Source organism: Mandrillus leucophaeus, unplaced genomic scaffold (assembly GCF_000951045.1).
Source record: "Mandrillus leucophaeus isolate KB7577 unplaced genomic scaffold, Mleu.le_1.0 Scaffold1206, whole genome shotgun sequence".
Classification (NCBI taxonomy): domain Eukaryota; kingdom Metazoa; phylum Chordata; class Mammalia; order Primates; family Cercopithecidae; genus Mandrillus; species Mandrillus leucophaeus.
Genome location: NW_012100388.1, coordinates 316,647 through 339,940, shown reverse-complemented (window position 1 = coordinate 339,940; position 23,294 = coordinate 316,647). Strand labels below are relative to the sequence as shown.

Here is a 23,294-nt window from a genome sequence, read left to right as displayed (position 1 = left end):
AAATAATTCACCTCTTGACTCAAGGGCTCTGAAGATTCCCCCAAGCATTTTTGGAAATAGAACACTACATGGTTAAGACTGGGTTCAGTACACTCCACAGCTACATTCTGGTGGTGCTCAAGGGACAAATGCTGTGCTAAATACAAGGCAAGACTGGATTTTAGTGTGGGAAGGCGCATGAATTCGGAGAAAAAAGTGAGGATTTACATCCCACCTGCTAATACCATGGGTAAACGAATTTATCTCTCTGAATCTTTAGTAGTCACATTTAAATGGAGGTGGTTAAGTCGAAAGAATGGTTACGATGATTAAATGAGCCAATAATGAAAACAGCATGTCTTGTAACAGAAGCAGCTCACCTTTATTGAGTTCTGTATCATACTTTACATCTACTACCCCATTCAGTACCCAAAGGCCCCCATCATTTGCCAGATGGGCATCCAGCCGCCCTGGGACCACCTGCATACGCAGGACCGGAGGAACAAACAAAATATGAAGTTTATAAAAGATTTCAAATACTTTTCTAAAAACTTGAGGCCCATATTTTAGAAGTATTTCATTCCTTTTCTCAAACAATATGGACATTTATAAATATGAGAATATATAGATATACAGACCTTAATAAATGAAGTGTTTTTGAAAATTTTATATGGAAAACCAGTTAGCTTTAATTTCTTCACAATTTTTATGGATTTATCCAGATCAAGGACAACTCCTGTGGCAGCTATCCGAAAATCAGGATAAGGGAAACCCCAAAATTTGAAAATAGTAATAATATCAGCTAGAGAAAAACTTCAATTCTATGTGACACAATACATTACCAAAGTGAATTTTACTTACAATTAGCTAAGAAAAATAAGGGAGACCATTTGAACTGGCAACCCAGTGGTTTGACAAAAGCAATCCAAAACTTTAAAATTGGTAAGCCAAGCTAACAAGGGTGACTTGAGGCTGAGCGCAGGTAATCCCAGCACTTTGGGAGGCTGAGACGGGTGGATCACTTGAGGTCAGGAGTTCGAAACCAGTCTGGCCAACATGGTGAAACCCCATCTCTACTAAAAATACAAACATTAGCTGGGTGTGGTGGTGCAACCTGTAATTCCAGCTACTCAGGAGGCTGAGGCAGGACAGTCACTTGAACCCAGGAGGCGGAGGTTGTGGTGAGCCAAGATAGCACCATTGCACTCCAGCCTGGACAACAGAGTGAGACTCTGACTCAAAAAAAGGTGGGGGGGTGGCGGGGGCAACTTGAGTACTCTCCCGAGAGTGATTTCAGAGGAACGTAATTCACTATAACGATCTATTTAGAATGAAATGGAAAAGAAAAATACAGTTGCAATGTTTAGGAAATCAAAATTTGGACCTCCAGGGCAGGTTCCATCTGCTCATTATTCTGCTTTCTTCTCTGTTAAATGGGACCGATAAACCCTGCCCTGCCTGACTGGTCAAATGAAAATGGTGTGAACAGACTGCTACCCCAGCACGGCTGCAGGGAGTCTCGTGTCTGGCTGGTCTCTGATGGCTCCTCACAACCTCATATGGTGCTTGGCACATGGTGAGCACTTCTTAAGTACTTGCTTAGATAAATAAATCCAAAAGATGCACAAAAGTAGAATATGTCTTCAGGACCATTATAATTCTTCCACCTCACCTCCTCTACTCCCACACCCTACTGAAAAGGATGTAGGAAGATTAAAAGCAAACGGAAATTTACTTTATAATACTAAAAATGAATAATTTTCAACTTAAAGTCTCATGTACATAATAACCCACATTCAGCATACATTTCTCAAACCAATCTGTAAAAGAAATCATCCAAGATAGTTACCATTATGCCACTGATAGACTGTATTGCCAAGAAACCAGTTCCCTGTGGAGTGATAGGGCGTTATAGGAAAAGGAAAAAAAGAAATATAGCAAACCACAAATTTTAGATTCTAGTTTAACATACTGGATATGGACATTTGGATTTGGATATAGATTTACATATATACTCCAAACCACCTCCCCGCTCCCAGAAAAGAGAAAAATCTTAGGAGTGGAATTTTATGACAGGAAAAGCACAAAGCTGTAATGATGCAGCCTGTAAGGTGTAATCTTGGCAATAAGCAAGTTATTGTCATCATATTTTACCCCAAAAGGCTGCTCCGCAATGCATGTGCTGTGGGGTATACTTTAGAAGCCTTTGTCTTCCATTGTGGTCTTCGATATAATAGAGTGGGATGGTCTGAAACCTCCTCCACCCTACAGAAAATATGACTGGATCTCAGGACTTGAGGATTTCCTATACCAGCGATGTTTCTTCAGACGCATCTGAGGGGACAAGAGGGTAAGATGATTGATGGAGGGGAAATCCACAGAGCCTCAGGCACCAAATACCCGGCAAAGGGAACTACCTGCAAGTATCCAACATTTCCCTCACTGTTGCCCAAGCCACCCAGGATAATGGGGTAATGGGGGTCAGTTCTGCACAAATTCATAGGGAACATTTTCAATCTCAACGCGGACGTACATCCCAGGTCGAAAACCCTCATACCGAACTCTGGCTTCATCATCTTGATCTTCAAATTCTGCATGATTCAGCTATACATGACAGGAAAAAAAACACATATGCCGTTATCTGTAATAAACATAAGATTAACATGAACAAAGGAGCAATTTCTAAGTAAAGGAACTGTGGACTGAATTATGTAGGCTTTATCCTATTAAAAATGCTACACATTTGGCGGGGCACGGTGGCCCATGCCTGTAATCCCAGCACTTTGGGAGGCTGAGGCCGGCAGATCATATGAGGTTAGGAGTTTGAGACCAACCTGGCCAACATGGTGAAACCCTGTCTCTAATAAAAATACAAAAATTAGCTGGGCACGGTGGTGCATGCCTGTAGTCCCAGCTACTCAGGAGGCAGAGGTGAGAGAATCGTTTGAACCCGGGAAACGGAGGTTGCAGTGAGTTGAGGTCATGCCATTGCACTCCAGCCTGGGTGACAGAGTGAGATTCCATCTCAAAACAAAACAAACAAAACCACACATTTTACCTCTGCAGTCTGCTCAGAATATGTCCTGTTTTCTTCTCTGCTGCTCCAAGGGACAGCAAATGTAGATAACTCGGTGGAGCCCTGTGTGCCCGAACACTGGAAACATCCCCAGTCCACACCTTCTTTCCTTCCTCTCCAAACAATTCTTTCACACTTTCCCCGTCTTCAAACACCCACCACCACCCTCACCTTCACTCAGCTGATGGCTGTTTCCTGATTCACTCCAAAACCAAAAGAACCTCCATGGTCAACCCTCTACCAGGGTTTCCTCCCATATCCAGCCTTATTAGAGCTCCAACCTGGCCCGTAGGGGAGCTATGTGTGGCTATTTAAATTAAAATTAATTACAATTACATAATATTTAAAACGCAGTTCCTCAATCACACTAGCCACACTGGAAGTGGTCCATATCAACCTGCGGCCAGGATTACAATATTGGGAAGAACAGACGTGCATCTCCATGATCACAGAAAGTTCTACGGGCAGCTCAGGAACAGATGATTTGTCCATGCTTCTACTCAGGGCCACACATCACTGGCTCACTAGACACCATCCACTCTTCCTGGACTTTATTCCAACAGCTCTTCCCTCTGTTCTCTCTCATCTCAAAACCTTTTGATTCCACTTCTTCCACCACCAACTGCTCCATTTTTCTGCTTCTCTCTGCAGCAAAACCCCTCAAAAGTTTTCTGCAGTCGCAGCCTCCAATTCCTCTGTTCCCATTCTCCTATATCCATGAAAATTGGTGCTTGCTAAGCTCGCTGAAGGCCTCCACGCCCCTGCTCCAGTGGTCAACTCTGCCTTCACCGCAGTTAACATGGCAGCAGGGTCTGAACAGCACGTGGTCTCCATGTACAGCTGGTCTCCCGCATGCGTGCATGCTTACACTGCTTCTCCCTCCTGGGCACTGCTTAGGCCTCATGGCCACAGTCGTCCTCTCTTGCCCACACCAGTGCTGCTCCTCCAACTCACTCTACACTCACTCCCCGGCCACCTCACAGCTTTTTTTTTTTTTTTTTGAGATGGAGTCTCGCTCTGTCGCCCAGGCTGGAGTGCGGTGGCGCGATCTCGGCTCACTTCAAGCTCCGCCTCCCGGGTTTACGCCATTCTCCTGCCTCAGCCTCCCGAGTAGCTGGGACTACAGGCGCCCGCCAACTCGCCCGGCTAGTTTTTTGTATTTTTTTTAGTAGAGACGGGGTTTCACCGTGTTAGCCAGGATGGTCTCGATCTCCTGACCTCGTGATCCGCCCGTCTCGGCCTCCCAAAGTACTGGGATTACAGGCTTGAGCCACCGCGCCCGGCCCACCTCACAGCTTTAAGTAGCATCTACATATTGAGGGCTGTACATCTAAGTCCCTCGCCAGACCTCGCTCTCCAGACCTGACACTCTGCTTGTCTGCATGACACCCAGCCAACCCAAACATCATCTTCCCAAAGCTGCATCTGCAGAGGGTTTCCTGTCTAACTTACAACAACCCATCCTTCCAGGAACTTCCAGTCACCATCCTCATTTCCTCTTACACACCCCACATTCAGTCCACCAGGAAATCCTACTGACCCAGCTTCTAAATAAAGTCTATCCGGGTTTGACTCTGTCTCATTTCCACTGCCAGCTCTCTGGTTTGTGCCACCCGACTGATCTCTTGGCAGAGTGATCCGATTACCTGAATGTCTCTCCTCTGCTCAAAACCCTCCAAGGACTCCCATTTCAGAGTGAAACATTCAGTCTTTTCCAACGGCCCACAAGGCTCTAGGTAATTTTAAATTGTAAATGGTGTGAAGCAAAAAGTTCAGAGTTAACCTAGTCATGCCTGACAAAGGTCAACACAGACTTGCAACCACTAAGCTAATGTGTAATCAGGAGATAGTTCTTTGACTAAATGAAGACCTAGATCTGTTCCAGCTTACACAGGCACTCCGGGCCTCACTAACAAGGCGCAACTCAGATGCTCACCATCAACTGTACACACTTTTCTGTGTCTGTCTCCTTCAGAGTGAGATCACCGCCTCCAGCAACCTGCTCAGCACCCCCAGGCAGGAGGGCCACACCATCTCCCTTTATGTCTGCATCAGACCTTACATTCCACATGTCCTTCTGAACTCTGACCAGGATGAGTTTTCAGAGCACTCCTCCTGGGAGCTCTGGTGTGTCCATAAGCCACACGGGCCACTGATCACCTGCCATTCAAATCAGGAAGCAGCAATCAGAATAGGCAGCCAATGCTTGCACTGAAATGAATACACTGTCTCAGATCACTACATTGTAAAAGTCTCCAAAGTAGAGACCATGCCTCAGTCATTTCTGTTTCCTAATTCTTGTTACAAAATAGGTATGGATCTTTTTCTGGTGACCTTCTGACTGCAGAAACAATGAGCTCACTGCATGAATAAACACACTCACGTGCATCTCTACGCAGGAGTCCAAATGAAAGGCACAGAAGCAGGATAGGAAGCAGGGACCCAAACAAAATCAGGGATTCCTGTGCTATGATAGTCTTGACAAGGGGCTGAGAGGAACTGAGGCTTCTCACCTGTGCTTGTTTCTGCATTTCTCCTTTAAGATCATCAAAATATGTGCTTTTTCCTTCATCATAATCTGCATCAAACATCTCCTTCAATTTACTCTTCTTATCCAAATTCTTTTTCGTGGCACTTTCCTCTTTGTTGGGGTCAATTTCTTCCTTAACTTCTTTCTCTACATCTTCATTCTTAAATTTCCAGAAGAAAAATTTTGTGTACAGTTATGAAGGTCTTTTCTTTAAACATTAGACTTTTTAAAGTTCTATTTAAACAAAAATCTTAGCAAAAATCTGTTATCATTATCAATAAAACAAAACATAACACGACCTTTGTCTCTGAATAACATGGTACTGCTACAGGAAATGGTTACATCTGCATTACAATTAGCTGCCATTCCTTAAGCTGGCTGGGAACACAAACTAGAATAAAAATAACAGATGTGTCCCTCACTGAGATGCTCCCAGACCCTGTTCTAAAGAAATATTAGGGAGAACAGGGACTTCGTTCTTTTAAATGACACTTACATTTAAGAGGAGGAGAATGATGGCAACAGTGGAATGTAAGCCCGAGGAGCTAAGACTTCTGTGAATGAAAATTCACAGCAGACTTGGCAAATGACTGTGGCAAGAAGCGGTAGTAATTGTTATCCAAAACTTAACAAGTAAACAAGAAAGCTTCTCTCTGGCCCCCACATCCCCACCACCCTTTAGTAAGAAATCTATCCATCCAGTCTGCAATCTTCACACATCACAAGTAAGATTTGCATTTCTCAAGGTGGGCGTCTCTCAGAACACAATGAGCAAGAACAGCCAGCCACAATAAAGTCACACCTGAGTATCGGGGTCTGATTTTCCCTTGTGCACGTCCCCTGTTTCCAAGTCTTCAAAACCACCATAGAATTCCTCTGGGAAAAGCACACCCAAAGGCTGCTCTGTGAGCCAGGCATGCATGTGCTGCTGGCCTCACCCACCACAGGCCCACAGTGTGCTCCGCGTTCCAAGCCTCATTCACATCATTCCCGTCACTACACACACAGACACAGGCAAAACTTTGCTCTAGGGAATGCTTCGTAAAACAGTTAGTATTTCATCATCTGTTTAGGTAAGCTAAATGGACCCAATCCACATTCATGTCAAACTTCATGTCAAAATCAGTTTCAATTTTTCCAGTATAGATAATGGACACTCTTTTTCTTTTTTTTTTTTTTAAACAGAGTCTCACTCTGTCACTCAGGCTGGAGTGCAGCGGCACGATCTTGGCTCACTGCAACCTCCGCATCCCAGGTTCAAGTAATTCTCCTCCCTCAGCCTCCCGAGTAGCTGGGATTATAGGCGCCCACCACCAGGCCTGGCTAATTTTTGTATTTTTAGTAGAGATCACCATATTGGCCAGGCTGGTCTTGAACTCCTGACCTCATGATCCTCCTGTTGCAGTCTCCCAAAGCTCTGGGATTACAGGCATGAGCCAACACATCCAGCCAATGGACACTGTTTATGAGAGACATAGAGGTCTATCTATGTCCCCCAAACGAATAGTTCAAAGAGTGAATAGAAAAGCCCCACGCTGATACCAGCACGTGTTAAAAGGAGTCTCAGTGTAAGTTCAACACAACACAATCATGTAACACACCTAGAGGAAATCTTAGATTATATAAAACATAGCATTTAGATTAAGAGTAGAGCACTAAACCCATGGGAAGAGCTTATTCACTCATTCATTCCTTCATTTGTTTTTGCAGCTCTGGGCTCAATTATAGGTCCCATTTTTAAAAGAAATAGATAAGTAAGGCTGGGTGCAGTGGCCCACGCCTATAAACTCAGCACTTTGGGAGCCCGGGAGGCAGAGGTTGCAGTGAGCCATAATTGCGTCACTGAACTCCAGCCTGGGTGACAGAGTGAGACCCTGTGTGAAAAAAGAAAAAAAAAAAGGAAAAGAAAAAAGAATGAAAGAAATAGACAAGTGAAAACTCATTTGGGAGAGCAACTTTTTTTTTAGTTGTAATATTCTGTATTCTCTTCAAGATACAAGTTTTTAAAATTTTAAATCACACAAATAACTGCTGGTATCAAATTCCAGTTATCTAAAAATCAATCAACCAACCACCAAACAAATGCATCAGGGAAGTGTGTTTTGCCCACAGGCAGGCAGTTAATAACCTTTCCAGATGTTAGACCAATGGTTTCCAATAGAACTTTTGTGCTGATGGAAATGCTATATATCTGCTTTGCCCAACTCCATAGCAAATTACAATATTTCAAGTGGCTATTAAGCATTTGAAATGTGGCTAGCAAGACTGAAGATTAAATTTTAAATTAAAATTTAAAATTTTATGTTATTTTAAATAGGTTTAAATTTACTTACAGGTGGCTAATGCCCACCATATTAGATGGCACAGTTCTAGGTCATTGTAAGAATTTTGGGTTTACTTGAGAGAGATGAGAAGTTGAGGAGGATTTTGAGCAAGGCAGTGGAATGATCTGACTTACTTTTCTTATTTTAAGAGATGGTAGTGTTTTTGCTCTGTTGCCCAGGTTGGAGGGCAGTGGCTATCATAGTGCATTACAGCCTTGACCTCCTGGGCTCAAGCAACCCTTCTGCCTCAGCCTGGGAGAGCAACATTTAGAAGGTTATTAAAACATTTTCACATAAGGGCCAAAGAACCAGGTAGAAGTGATAATAGATAGGAAGCTCCTATTTGTAATAAAAGCAAAAAAGGATGAAACAGGAATAAACCTAACAAGAAATGCACTGGAAATTTATTTTTAAAAAAAGAAGAAAAGCTTTAATATGCCACCAAAGGACAAAAGAAATAGCATCACCACCAACACTCGTAAGTGTTCTCCACACCAGGCACTGCGTTAAGTACTTTCCTTGCCTTAACCACATTCTTCAACCCAAGGAAGTAGGTGTTGTAAATATCGTCTACTGAATGATGATATGTCCTAATTTGAAAAGAAAGACTTGACATCACAAATATGCCAATTCTCCCTTTAGCACAGTTACAACCCGAAACCACCACTAAGGATTTCTGGTCCAGAGAAGACAACACATTATTTCCTCTTGACTAAGAAGTGTAACCTAAACTCTAGAAATAATAGACAGGAGATGACCAATGGAGAATTCCTAAAGGTGGAAAGAAAAAGGCTGCTGAGGGACTCTAGGACTAGGGAATACACAGTGGCCAGGTGTCTCCCTGGATCCCATCCAACAGGAAGGTGACCCAGACCCAGTGTTTCCCAACTCCCAACCTAGAATAGAAGGCAACCCAGGCAGGCTCAATCCCCCCAGATCAAAGGAGATCTTCCCCACAACAAGAAAACCAGCTCCACACACCAAGACAACCACCATTCCCCACCCACCTAGCTGCAGCAGGTGGCCCAGCCTGGGGCAGCTCCCCTGTTCCCTCAGGTGGGCATCAGCAGGGACTGGTGGGAGAGCCCCAGTGATACCAGATATGCCAAACAGACCAAAATAACACCATGAAGGCTCTGAAATTAAATTGTCATTGGAATTACAGCCCACAATGTAGACCAGGACCTACAGACTAAACTTAAACAGGAGGACTGCCTGCAAAAATAAAAAATTTACATAGGCCTCCTAACAGAATAACCAAAATATGACCTGTCATACCACTGAGAAAATCATAATTTTAATGTGAAAGGACAACTGAAGACATCAACACTGAAATGAGTCAGATGTTGGAATAATCTGACTCATCGCTTATAACAGCCAGTATAAAAATGCTTCAACAAGCAACTACAAATCCTATGGCAACAAACAAAGAACTGAAAACTTCAGCAAATAAACTGAAGAAGAATCAAATGGAAATTACAGAAATATAAAATACAGTAACAGAAATTTGAAAAAATCTCTCTGGATGGGCTCTATTGAGTAAAAGTGGAGATGACAGAGGAGAGAATCGGAGAAGCTGAAACCTGATCAACAGAATTCACCCAGTCTGAACAATAGAGAGAAAATAACCTGAAAACAAATGAACAGAGCTGCACGGACCTGTGAGACAATAACAAAAGACCCTGCATTTATGTTATCTGAGTCCTACAGGAGACCAGAGCTGTGAAAGCATGCAAATAACTGATTCCTGATGCTTCCCACATTTGGCGAAAGATATAAACTTACAGATTCAAGAAGCTGGGCAAACCTCAAAGTATACCAAAAGAAAGCAACACTGATTAAACTTTCAAAACTAAAAACAAAGACCAAAAGAGGCAGAATGCCTGTAGGGACACACCAACTCAAATGCCATTGTATTTCTCCTCTAAAATCATGGAGGCCAGAAAGAAGTGGCACAACATTTTCAATTGCTAAAAAACAAACAAACAAAAACAAACAAACAAACAAAAAAACTGTTGGCTACAAATTCTATATCCCATGAAACTACCCTTCAGAAATGAAGAGAGAAATAAAGACATTCTCAGAGGAAGAGAATACAGGAATTTGTCACTGGTAAATTTAGAAATGTTAAAGAAAAGGGCTACAGAGATATGTTCTGTCATTTCTACAATACAAAATATTAAAACAAAAAAATCAAAATAAAAAAACGGCTACAAAATGTTCTTATGCAGAAGGGATGAACATGGGATCACGGGAGGGACCAGAAATGTGGATACATGCACTAGACAATTCACAGTTCTTAAAATCACATTTGATAACTGAAACAAAAACTATACCACCACCTGATACTCAAGCCAGTGATTTACAAAAGTAGAAAAGTAAAGAGGCCTAAATGGAAGGAAGGTTTCCACAGTTTGAAGTAGTAAATACTGGTACCAGTGGACTACTATATTACAATACGCATATTGTAACATCCAGAACAAACACTGTAAGACTATACAAAGAGATACATGCAACTACATTATACAGAAATAGATGAAGATGGAAGGAAAGAAAAAGGAAACAAAGAAAATAAAAAAAACATCAGACTTAAGCAATTACATAACAATAAGCACCTTAAATGTAAATGGTCTAAATAAACCAAAAGACGGATTGATGGAGAGCCTAAAATAAACACATGGCCCAATTAGATACTGTTCATAAGAAACTTCAAATTCACTTAAGGACCTAAGTAGGTTGAAAGTAAAAGAATGGAGAAAGATATCTTATATAATCATTAATTTTGTAAGGAAGCAGGAATGAATATATTAATATATCATGAAGTAGACTTCAAGCAAAATAATTTACCAGAGCTGGAGAGGGTCTTCGCTGAATTTTAAGATCTAAAATTTCCTATGCTGCCTTGACATCTTTGAGCCTTACAGTGCCCCAAAGGCCTAGCCATGGGTTTTCCTGTTTCTGACAGACAGCTCCTACCCTGCCACCCAGCAGGAAAGGCTCCCCACCTGGCTAGTTCTTTTATCAGCCACAGCAGCTGCACCTCAGCCTAAGAAGTTTCACTTCACCTGTCTGCCAGCCCATGAATTTATTCAAACAAGCCAATTGCATTCCCCCTCAGGAACCATTAGTCATTGTGCGCTCTTGTTACTACCAAGCCTGCCTCCCTCCTCAGACCCCAGCCCTCACTCCGCTACAGAGTACGGTGCCCATCTGACCTTGTGTAGCATTCAGTGTTCTCCTCTGAGCTGTGGGTATATGTGACTAAAACACTGCTGTCAATCTCATCCATCCACACCAGGTGTTGCGTTCAGCCATCTCCTACACTTTAGGGCAGGGACCCCTCCTTCACCAATGGCGTGAAAAGGAAGTGACCGTAACAACTGCTTAATGACAAAAGGATTAACCCACCAAGAAGACATCTACTTCAACATCCTCCTCTCAGCAACTGTTAAAACTAGGCAGAGGCCGGGCGCAGTGGCTCATGCCTGTAATCCCAGCACTCTGGGAGGCCAAGACAAAGGATTGCTTGAGGCCGGGAGTTTAAGCCTGGGCAACATAGCAAGGCCTCGTTTCTCCAAAGCATTTTAAATTTAGCCAGGTGTGGCGGCACACACCTGTAGTCCCAGCTACTCAGGAGGTTAAGCCAGGGGAACTGCTTGAGCCTAGGAGGTCAAGGCTTCAATGAGCCATATTTATGCCACTACACTCTATCTAGCATAAGTGACAGAATGAAACTAGACAGAAAAGGAGCAAAGATTTATAAGAGATCTGAACAGTCAACCAGCAAAATCTGACATCCGTACCACACTCCACTCCCCAACAGCAAAATACACACATTTTTAAGGACAACAGAACATCTACTAAGAAAAAGTACATTTGGGGCAGTAAAAGAAATCACAGCAAATCTAAAAGAATTCAAATCATAAGAATACGTTCTCAGAAAATAATGTAATCAAGCTAGAAATCTATAACAGAAAGACAGGAAACTCTCTAAATACTTGATAATTAAAACAACATATTTATAAATAATGCATGGGCCAAAAAGAAGTGGTAAAGGAAATATGAATGAAAACACAACATTTGAACATTTGTGGGGTGCAGCTCAGCAGTGCTGAGAAGGAAATTTACGCACTAAATGCTCGCTTTAGAAATGATAAAAGATAAACCAATAATCTAAGAAATTTCAAAAGGAACAAAATAAACCCCAAACAAGCAGAAGAACAGAAATAATAAAGGGCAGAAATCAATAAAATTGAAAACAAAAAAACAGAAAAAAATCAATGGAAGAAAAAGCTGGTTATTCGAATAGAATCAACAAAATTAATAAATTTTATGACAAAGATAAAAACAGAGAAGACATAAACCAGCAACATCACAAATAAAACAGGGGTTATCAAAAAGGCTCCCGCAGCCGTTAAAGAGTATTAGACAAATACTCTAAACATCACCCTCAGACTACCCAAGCTGGTCTCTTCGAGAAGGCACTCAGTGCAACTTCCACTTCCCTAACGGGCCTTAAAATACCTTGAAAATCATAAACTACCAAAATTCAGGCAAGATGAAATAGATAACCTGAATCATCCTATACCATTAAAGAAACAAAATTTGTAATTAAGAGCTTCTGAATGAGAAATCTCCAGGCCCAGATGGTTTCACTGGAGAATTACACCAAATATTTAAGAATTCATACCAATTCCATGCAAACTCTTCCAGAAAACAGAATAAGGAACACTTTGCAACTCATTTTATGAGGCTAGGATTATCCTGATGCCAAAACCAGATGAAGACAGAACACCACAAAAAGAAAACAAACAAAAAAACCCCCCACGGACCAATATTCCTCATGAATGCAAAAAGTCCTCAACAAAATACTATCAAATGGAATCCAACAACACATACAAAGATTTGCATAAAAATTTTCACATGGCGATCTTTTCGTAGTTCATAAGTGTGATGACTGGGTATTCATGCATGTATGTGGGATATGCCACCCTTGACCTTTGTTACAATATTAGCACATTAACCATCTGACATGAAAAGAAAAAACAAAAAAAATACACATTTCCATATGTTGTATTTTTATTTTTATTTATGACCAAGTGAGAGTTATTCCAGGAATGCAAATCTGGTTCAGCATTCAAAAAATGAATCGGGCCAGGTGCAGTGACTCCTGCCTATAAACCTAACACTGGGAGGCCGAAGTGGGAGGATAGCTTGAAGCCAGGAGTTGAAGACCAGCCTGCGCAACACAGTACGACCTGGCTCTACAAAACAAACAAACAACAACAACAACAAATTAGCCAGGTATGACGGCACACACTTGTAGTCCCAACTACTGGGAGGTTGAGGCAGGAGGATCACTGGAGCCTAGAAGGTCGAAGTTGCAGTGAGCCATGATCGCACCACTGCACTCCAGTCTGGGTGATGGAGGAAGACTGTGTCTCAAAAAATAAAATTGAAAAGATCAATGTAATTTATATCAAAAGAATAAAGAGTGAAACCCATATCCAGATGACTGTAGCAACTGACACCAAAAGGCATTAGACAAAATTCTACACCCTATCATGATAATAAACAGATAACAGTGAAAAGATTGGGAACAACATAGGAAGTCCACTCTCAGCACTCCTACTCCACAGTGTACTAAAAGTCCAGTCACTGAATTAAGGCAGAAAATTTTAAAACAGAAAGAAGGCCAGGAGAGGTCGCTCACACCTGTAATCTCAGCACTCTGGGAGGCTGAGGCAGGCAGATCAATGCAGCTCAGGAATTTGAGACCAGCCTGGGCAACATAGCAAGATCCCATCTCTATCCCCAAACAATTTAATTAAAACAAAAACAAAAACAAAAAAAAATGAAGGAAAAGCCATACAGGTTGAAAAGAAAGACATAACACTGTCCCTATGTTTTCTACACAATTTTCTGTGTAGATGATCCCAGGCAATCTACAAAAACACAACAAAACAAAACCCTCCTACAACTAATAAGCGAGTTTAGCAGGATAAAAGACAAATGAAAATCAGTCAAAATGAAATACTTATGTCTAAACTTATCAAAACATATTTCCAACCAGTATGCTGAAAATCATAATACTGATGAAAGAAATAAAAAAACTAAAATAAATAAGTATACTGTGTTCACATATTTTAATATTCAAACTAGAAAAAGGTTCTCCCCCAAACTGATCTATAGGTTTAATGCAATTCCTATCAAAATTTTAGCTAAGTTGCTGTAGATATAAACAAGTTTATTCTAAAATTTATATAGAAAGTCACAAGCCCTGGGATAGCTTAACCAATTTTGAAAAAGAAGAATAAAGTAAGAGTAGACACTCTAACTCAACATTAACACTCACTATAAAGCTACAGGAACCTACACAGCAAGGGTGGTACTGGCCAAGGGATTGACACATGAAGTCAATGGAACACAAGAGAACCCAGAAACAGATCCACACAAAGATCCTCAACTATTTTTTTACAAAAGTCAAAAACAATTCAATGGAACATATGGTGCTAGAAAAATTATACACCCACATGCAAAAATATAAACCTTGACCTAAGCCTCATATCTCATAAAATCAAAATAGATTATGAGTGTAAAGAGAAAACAAAAAATACTACAAAACTTTTAGGGTCAGGAGCGGTGGCTCACGCCTGTAATCCCAGCACTTTGGGAGGCCGAGGTGGGTGGATCACCTGAGGTCAGGAGTTCGAGACCAGCCTAGCCAACATGGTGAAACCCCATCTCTACTAGAACCCAGAAACAGATCCACACAAAGATCCTCAACTATTTTTTTACAAAAGTCAAAAACAATTCAATGGAACATATGGTGCTAGAAAAATTATACACCCACATGCAAAAATATAAACCTTGACCTAAGCCTCATATCTCATAAAATCAAAATAGATCATGAGTGTAAAGAGAAAACAAAAAATACTACAAAACTTTTAGGGTCAGGAGCGGTGGCTCACGCCTGTAATCCCAGCACTTTGGGAGGCAGAGGTGGGCAGATCACGAGGTCAGGAGATCGAGACCATCCTGGCTAACACGGTGAAACCCCATTTCCACTAAAAATGCAAAAAATTAGCCAGATGTGGTGGCACGCGCCTGTAGTCCCAGCTACTCAGGAGGCCGAGGCAGGAGAATCCCTTGAACCCTGTCTCTTATACACATCTAGATGTGTATAAGAGACAGGATGCAGCCTGGGCAACAGAGCGAGACTCCATCTCAAAAAAAAAAAAAAACTTTTAGAAAACAACATAGGAGAAAAGCTTCAGGATCAAAGAATAGGAAATAGTTCCTCCACTTGAAAAAAAAAAAAAAAAAAAAACTTTTAGAAAACAACATAGGAGAAAAGCTTCAGGATCAAAGAATAGGAAATAGTTCCTCCACTTGAAACAAATTTGGTATTCCCTATAACAAACAAACAAAAGCTGGTAAATTGGATTTCATCAAAAATAAAAACTTTTGCTCTGTGAAAGGCCCTGTTAAGAAAGTGAAAACTACAGACTAGGAGAAAATATCTGCAAATCACACATCTGACAATGGAGTTAAATATGTAACGAACTCACAGTACCCAACCCAACTCAATTTTTAGAAGTGCAAAAAAAAAATCCAAAGACATCCCCAGATATTTTATATCTGTATATAAGATATAAAAATGCAAATAAACACATGAAAAAAATGCTCACCATTATTAGTCATCAAGGAAGTTAAAACCACAGTGAAATATCACATACCTATTAGAATAGCTAGAATAAACAACAGTGAGAACACCACACATTGGCAAGGATGTAAATAAATTGGATCACTCACATAATTGCTAGTAGAAACATCAAATGGCCCAACTACTCTGGCAGTCTCCTATGAAACTGTGCAATTACCATATGACCGAGCAATTGCATTATTGGGCATTTATTTCCCAGAAAAGTGGGAAGTGCATATTTACACAAAAACTTGTATACAAGTGTGCATAGTAGCTCAATTCTAATAGTCAAAAATGGAAAATAGGCCAGGAGTTCAAGACCAGCCGGAGCAACACAGCAAGATCCTGTCTCTACAAAAAATATGAATATTAGCCAGGTGCAGTAGTCTATGCCTGTGGTCCCAGATCCTTGGCGGGCTGATGTGGGAAGATCACTTAAGCCTAGGAGGTCGAGGCTGCAGAGAGCCAAGATCGCATCATTGCACCCCAGACTGGGCATCAGAGCAAGACCCTTTCTTTAAAAAACACAGAACAAAACAAACTGAAAACAACCCAGCTTGATCTCAGATGAATGGTTAAACAAACCAGTACACCTATACAATGCAGCACTATTCAGCAATAAAAAGGAATGAACTGTGGTACATACACTAACATGAATGGATCTCCAGGAAGTTATGCTGAGTGAAAAAAAGCCCCTCCCAAAAGATTATAGACTGTATAATTCTGTTTATTTAACATTCTCGAGGATGACAAAATTGTAGAAACAGAAAACACACTATGGTTCACAAGGGAAGGAACTGGGGGCTGGGGAACAGCAGAGGTGTGGGTATTTTATAAAACAGCAATACAAGCGATCCTTGTGATGGAACTGCTCTGTATCTTAACTGTTGGTAGACACACAAACCTACACATGTGATAAAAGAGCACAGAAGTACACACACACGTAAAACACACACACACACACACACACACAAGTAAAACTGGAAAAATCTACATAGGATCAGCAGATTGTATCAATGTTGGCATCCAGGCTGTGACCTTGTACTACAGTACACATAGTATATATGGTACATATATACACAGATAGTGCTATAGTACAAGATACGGGAGATCTCTCTGTATTTGTTCTTACAAGTGCATGTCAAACTACAATTACCTCAAAATTAAAAGTTTTCTTAGGAAAAAAGAATACCAAAAAGTTTTCTTTTGGAAATAGGAAAGGTGATTCTTAAGTTCACTTGGAAAATAAGCAAAATCAGGACAAAGCAAGGATTTTTACTTTGACTTCTTATCCACACTGTCCTGAAAGTTTAAGCCAGGGCAGTAAGGCAAGAAAAGTTAAGTCATCCAGATAGGAAAGAAAGAAAGTAAAACCACTGGCATCTATCTTAGCCTCTCTGTAGAGAAAGAAGGCTCCTGCTCGGCTCCCAGAACCATCCTGCACAGAAATTGGGAGAACCATATGAGATTAGACCAGAGTGAAAGATCAAAGCAGAAGTTGGAACCCCAGGCTTTATTGTGCAGAAGAGGAGAAAAAGCAGCATAAAAGAAAACAATCCTTAGGATAGGAAGAAGTATTTACTTAGAAAACCATCAACACTCTTTAGTCAAAGTTTACCCCTCCCCTCCAAATACACACTTGAGGTCAGGAGTTCAAGACAAGCCTGGCCAACATGGTGAAACCCCATCTCTACTAAAAATACAAAAATTACCCAGGCGTGGTGGTGGCTGCCTGTAATTCCAGCTACTTGGGAAGCTGAGACATGAGAATTGCTTGAACCTGGGAGGCAGAGGCTGCCGTGAGCCAAGATCACACCACTGCACTCCAACCTGGGTGACAAAGAGAGAGAGACTCTGTCCCAAACAAACAAACAAACAAATACAAACTAATGAGTAATTTAGCAATATTGCAGGATACAGAGCAATATAAAAAATAAACTGTATTTCTTACATGTTAGCCATACACAAATACGAGTTGATATGAAAATAAATTGTTGAGAGTTGTATAAGACCTGTATCCTGAAAACCTTGTTGAGAGAAATTAAAGAACAAGAAAAATGGAGAGTTACTATGTTCATAGATCAGAAAAGTCAACGTGGTTAATATGTCAATTTTCCCAAATTGTTTTACAAGTTTCATGAAATCCCAATCAAAATTGCAGTGGACTTTTTGGTAGCAATTGACATGCTCATCTTAAAATTTATATGAAAATGCAAAGAACCTAGATTAACCAAAACCACTTTGAAAAAGAGACTAAAGTTTGCAAAACTACCTAAAGTTGAAAACTACCTAATTCCAAGACTAAGTATAAAGCTGTAAGTCACTGAGACAATGTTGGTATTGGTATAAAAATAAACAAATATATCAAAGGAACAGAACAGAGAGCCCAGAAATATTCATCCATATATGGCCAACCAATACAGGCTAATTCAATGGGGAAAAAATGGTCTTTCAACAGATGGGGCTGGGAAAAGTGGATATCAATATGTCAAAAGGAACCTAAATCCATACCCAACACCATAAAAAAAAATTAACTCAAGAAGGATTATAGGGCTAAATGTAAAACCTGAAACTGTAAGACTTGTAGAATATAAAAGACAATTTGTGACATTAGATGAAGCAAAGATTTCTTACATACAGTATCAAAAGCATAGTCCATAAAAGAAAATTTTGGGTAGGGCACAGTGACTCATGCCTGTAATCCCAGCACTTTGGGAGGCCGAGGCATGTGGATCACCTGAAGTCAGGAGTTCAAGACCAGCCTAGCCAACATGGTGAAACCCCATCTCTACTAAAAATACAAAAATTAGCTGGGTGTGGTGGTGGGTGCCTGTAATCCCAGCTACTAGGGAGGCTGAGGCAGGAGAATGACTTGAACCCAGGGGGCAGAGGTTGCAGTGAGCTGAGATCCCATCGCACTCTGGGAGACAGAGCAAGACTCCATCTCAAGAAAAGAAAAAGAAAATTTTGATAAATTGACCTACACCAAAATTAAATACTTTGCTTTGTGAAAAACTATTAAAAATATGAAAAGACATGGCACACACTAGGCACAAATAATCGCATATCACATGTGATACAGAATTTGTATCGAAAATACATAAAATTTCTTAGAATGTAACCAAATTAAAATAATGTGCAAAAGATTTGATGTTTCATCAAAGAAGACACAGATGGCAAATAAGCACATGAAAAAATGTCCAATACCATTAGTCACTAAAACTTCAAGATGCTACTCTATGCCTAAAAGAAGGTTCTACAATTTAAAAAGACTGACACTACCAGGTACTGGCAAAGATGTAGAGTGAAGCAACCGGAAGTCACATAAAGTTATGGTGGCAATGGAAAATGGTGTAAACACTTTGGAAAACAGTTGGATAATTTCTTAAAAACTTAAATGTGTACCTATCATATGACCCATTTAGTCCATTCTGAACTACTTATTTACCCAAAAGAAATAAAAGTGGTGGTTCATATAAAGATTTCTACAAAAATGTTCACAGCAACCTTACTCATAATAGCCAAAACCTGGAAATAATTGTTTATCAACAGGTTAACAGATAAATAAATTGCTACACATCATACAATGGACTACCCACTAGCCAACAAAAAGAAATGAAGATGCAACAGCATGGATGAATCTTGAAATAATCATGCTGAGAAAAAGAAGTTAGACAGAAAAGAGCACATACTGTAGGATCCCATTTTGATTAAATTCTAAAGGGAATACCTACTGAATAGTGACACAAGGCAGCTGAATGTACCTGGCGATGGAAGAGGACAGGATGGAGGGTTACAAAGTGGCGTAAGAAAACTGTGAGGGTGATAAATGTGTTCATTATTTTGATTGTGGCGATGGTATATTCACATATTAAAGCTTATCAAATTGTACACTTTAAACACTGTAGTTTACCATCAATTATACCTCACTGAAGTGATTTAAAAAGAAACCCACCACACTTTCTTTTGAAAACAAAAGACGATTCTTAAGTTCCTATGGAAAAAACCCTAAGGAAGTGAGAATAGTCAGGAGAATCCTTAAAAAAGCCCTCCAGCAGAACAAAAAGAGAAAGAAACTGTTGAGACACAGTTTTAATAACTGGTGTCTTAATAACGTGATAAAGCTACATAGGGTTCTAAATTATAGTAATAATAAATGAACCAACAGAGATCAATGATATAAACTAGAAAGTCCAGGAAAAAAATTGTATATATGTAAAGAATACATTAAAATACTACAGACTAGGCACAGTGGCTCATGCCTATAATCCCAGCACTTTGGAAGGCTAAGGTGGGAGGATTGCTTAAGCCCAGGAATTCAAGACCAGCCTAGGCAACATGGCAAGACCCCCATCTGTACAAAAAAATTAAAAATTAGCCAGACATGGTGGTATACATTTGTGGTCCAAGCTACTCGGGAGGCTGAGGCAGGAGGATCTCTTAAGCCTAGGAGTTTGAGATCAACCTGGACAACAGAAAATGACTGTCGGAACAAAAAAATTAAAAAATTAGCTGGGGATAGTGTTGCATGCCTGTGGTCCTAGCTACTCAGGAGACTTGGGTCTGCGAGGCTGAGGCTGCAGTGGGCCGTGACCACACCAAAGCACTCCAGCCTGGGTAACGGAGCATAAAAAGTGTGAGCCAAGAATTATTTCAAAGTTGTTCAGTGTGGAGTTCTTTATAAAATGAGCAAAGTACAAAACTACTTAGATGTTGAAAAAATTGTGACTTGAATTATGGTATGATATTCAAATAATAAAAATGAAACCTTTGAAAAAATTTGATGACAAAATTTATATAAAGTACATCACTTAAGCAATCCTCCTCTCAAAAGTTATATAAAGTACAACTAAAAAGGTTTATACACATGATTTTTAAGTGACTAGAAGTAAATACTTCAAGAAGTTAACAAAGGTTTCCTTATAGGTTGATAGAATTCCGGTATGTTCTGTATTTTTCATTCTAAATTTTCCACAATGCATACTACCTTTATTATCAAAAGCAAAATATAAATGCTATTTGTGTATATTTTTCACATCACACAAAATCTATTTTTAACAAATACATGATAAAATTTATGGAAAGTTGCTCACTTTTAAGGTCCACATGTAGTAAATCAGTTAGCCAACTGAGAAAATAAGATCATCATAAAAGGAAAATCCGGAATATTACCTGGCTCATTACTCCTGTCTGAATTCCCCAAAGCACTTCACAAGTGACTATGATTTTCAATTTGACTATTGTCTAAGATTCAGAAGAAAATAAAGTTTGAGAAGCCAGTCTTCCTGAAGAACCCAGCTCTTTACTTACCATCTTCTGCTAAGACCTTGGCTGCATCTTTTTCATCTTCCCACTTTCCAGTCACGAAACAATCTCTGAGACTGTTCATAGCCTTATGCAGAAAAGTGAGTACTTAGGTGAGATGTTCCAATCACTCAGCAAAACAACTCTAAGAAATGGCAGTAGGCAACAACTTGCCTTTAAATATTTCCCACTTTCATGGATATTCTCATTCCAAATGAGTCTAGGAAATAACTTTACCTTTGATGGAGACAGTGTAACTGCAGAGATGAAACACATTAAGCAGCAACTAGAGAAAGTATTAAATACTACTAGTATACTAACCTCATAAGCAAACAAACAGATAATTACTAACTCAACTAATTTTCAATTTTATTAAGGTTTCTAAGGTGATGCAATGAAACAGTAGTTTACAAAGTTGGTCTTGATACTTGTTAATCTAAACCCATCTGTTTGAAAACTTAATTCCTATAAAATGGGTGCAGATATTTGAGAATTATGTATCTGATAAGGGACTTATATCCAGGATATATAAACAACACATACAACTAAGTAATCCAACTTTTGAAATGGGCAAACAATATGAAGAATATATACAAACAGTCAATAAACACATGCAAAGATGTTCAACATCATTATCTATCAGGGAAATGCAAGTCAATACTGCAATGAGATATAACTTCATCCCCTCTAGGATGGCTATAATCAAAAAGACAGATAATAACAAGTGCTGGTGAAGAAGTGGTGAAACTGGAAGCCACATACAGTGCCAGTGGGTAAGTAAAATGGCACAATCACTTTTGAAAAGAGAAATGAGTGAGTATATGAGGGAAAATATTATTTAACTGTTTTCAGTAATCATATTATTCTGACACTATTTTGTGTATAATATGGGATAAAGCAAATGAGTAATTATGTGATTCTCTAATTTCATCATCTTCTGATTCAACCAGGGAATAATTCTCCAGTGGAAGAATGAATAGGAATTCTGAATTCCTGAATGTGAACTGGAAATATCTATAAGAACTCTCCTGGTTCGGGTAGCTGAGAAGGCCTAGAAGTAATGACCAACTCATGGCAGTAAGCATTCCTATGCCTAGGCCGTCATGTTGAAATACCATTTTCTACTAAAAGAAATCAGGACTTCTTATGGCTAATTCCAAGAGCTCTCTGACATCACAGAGCAAGAATTGATCAAGGATGACTATGATCGTCACATAAGAACTCAGGAGTTGGCATGCAGAGACTCCTACAGGCCACAGGTGGGATAAAGAGGAGTTTCAATAAGGATAACAGGTGCAGCAGCACCAGGCACATCAACTACATTTATATCCATGACACCACAGTGAAACTTACTAACAAGTGTCCTTTGGAAAAACTGATTAAAAAATCAAGAATGGGCCAGAGGCGTTGGCTCACTCCTGTAATCCCAGCACTTTGGGACGCTGAGGTGGGCGGATCACAAGATCAGGAGTTTGAGATCAGCCTGACCAACATGGTGAAACACCATCTCTACTAAAAATACAAAAATTAGCCGGGCACAGTGGTGGGCACCTGTAAACCCAGCTACTCAGGAGGCTGAGGCAGGAGAGTTGCTTGAACTCGCGAGGCAGAGGTTGCAGTGAGCTGAGATTGCACCATTACACTCCAGGCTGGGTGACAGAGCAAGACTCCATCTCCAAAAAACAAATCGAGCATTTACCTTATGTATATAGAAGTGGATAACTGAATAGTAGAAGAGAAAAAGTTTCTCTTTAAATAAGTATTACAGCTAATAAATAAAGAGAAATTATTGAATAGAACATCACTCTATGTTCTTAAGAAATTGATGGTTCTAGGCATTGAGCACCAACAACTGATAACGTCTAACATCATTAAAAGGACACAACCAGTCTTTATGTGCCTCCTAATGAGAAAACACCACCCACCACCTGGGAAGCAGTTTTGCCGCAAAATAAAAATCAAATGTAAATCCTATCCAACCGTTAGATGTTTTGTCTATAAGGTAACTAGAAACATGTGGCTATTTAAATTAATTAAGATTAAATAAAATTTAAAATTTTAGTTCTCTAGTCTCGCTGGCCACATTTAAAGAGCTCAGTAGCCACAAGTAGCCACAACCCACAGCTCAGATATACATTCCGCTCATCACAGAAGTTCTATTAGTATTGCTCAGTACCCATTCACAGGAAATACAGGAGGGCCTGTGAAACTGCAGAGGGATGCAAAGCAATCCACAAAGTCCAGAATGCAAGAAATTCTGCAGACCAAAGACTTGGTTTCTTAAATAAAATGTAACCAAAAAAAAAGAAATGGGAAGGAAAGATTGTTGACTAAAAGTGTTAAAAGATAGAGTGAAAAACAGTAATGAAAATCGGG

General features: G+C 40.0%; 1 pseudogene across 1 annotated transcript in view; it reads right to left on the bottom strand.

Moving 5' to 3' along the window:
- Positions 1 to 23,294, bottom strand: part of LOC105532393 — a 140,749-nt pseudogene that overhangs the window by 96,527 nt on the left and 20,928 nt on the right. The window contains exons 14-19 of the transcript XR_001004966.1: positions 20,925 to 21,006; positions 6,388 to 6,461; positions 5,569 to 5,745; positions 2,397 to 2,583; positions 2,134 to 2,313; positions 1,829 to 1,887 (exon numbers count right to left, since the gene is read on the bottom strand). The product of XR_001004966.1 is annotated as a ribosome biogenesis protein BMS1 homolog (transcript). The remainder of the gene's footprint in view (positions 1 to 1,828; positions 1,888 to 2,133; positions 2,314 to 2,396; positions 2,584 to 5,568; positions 5,746 to 6,387; positions 6,462 to 20,924; positions 21,007 to 23,294) is intronic.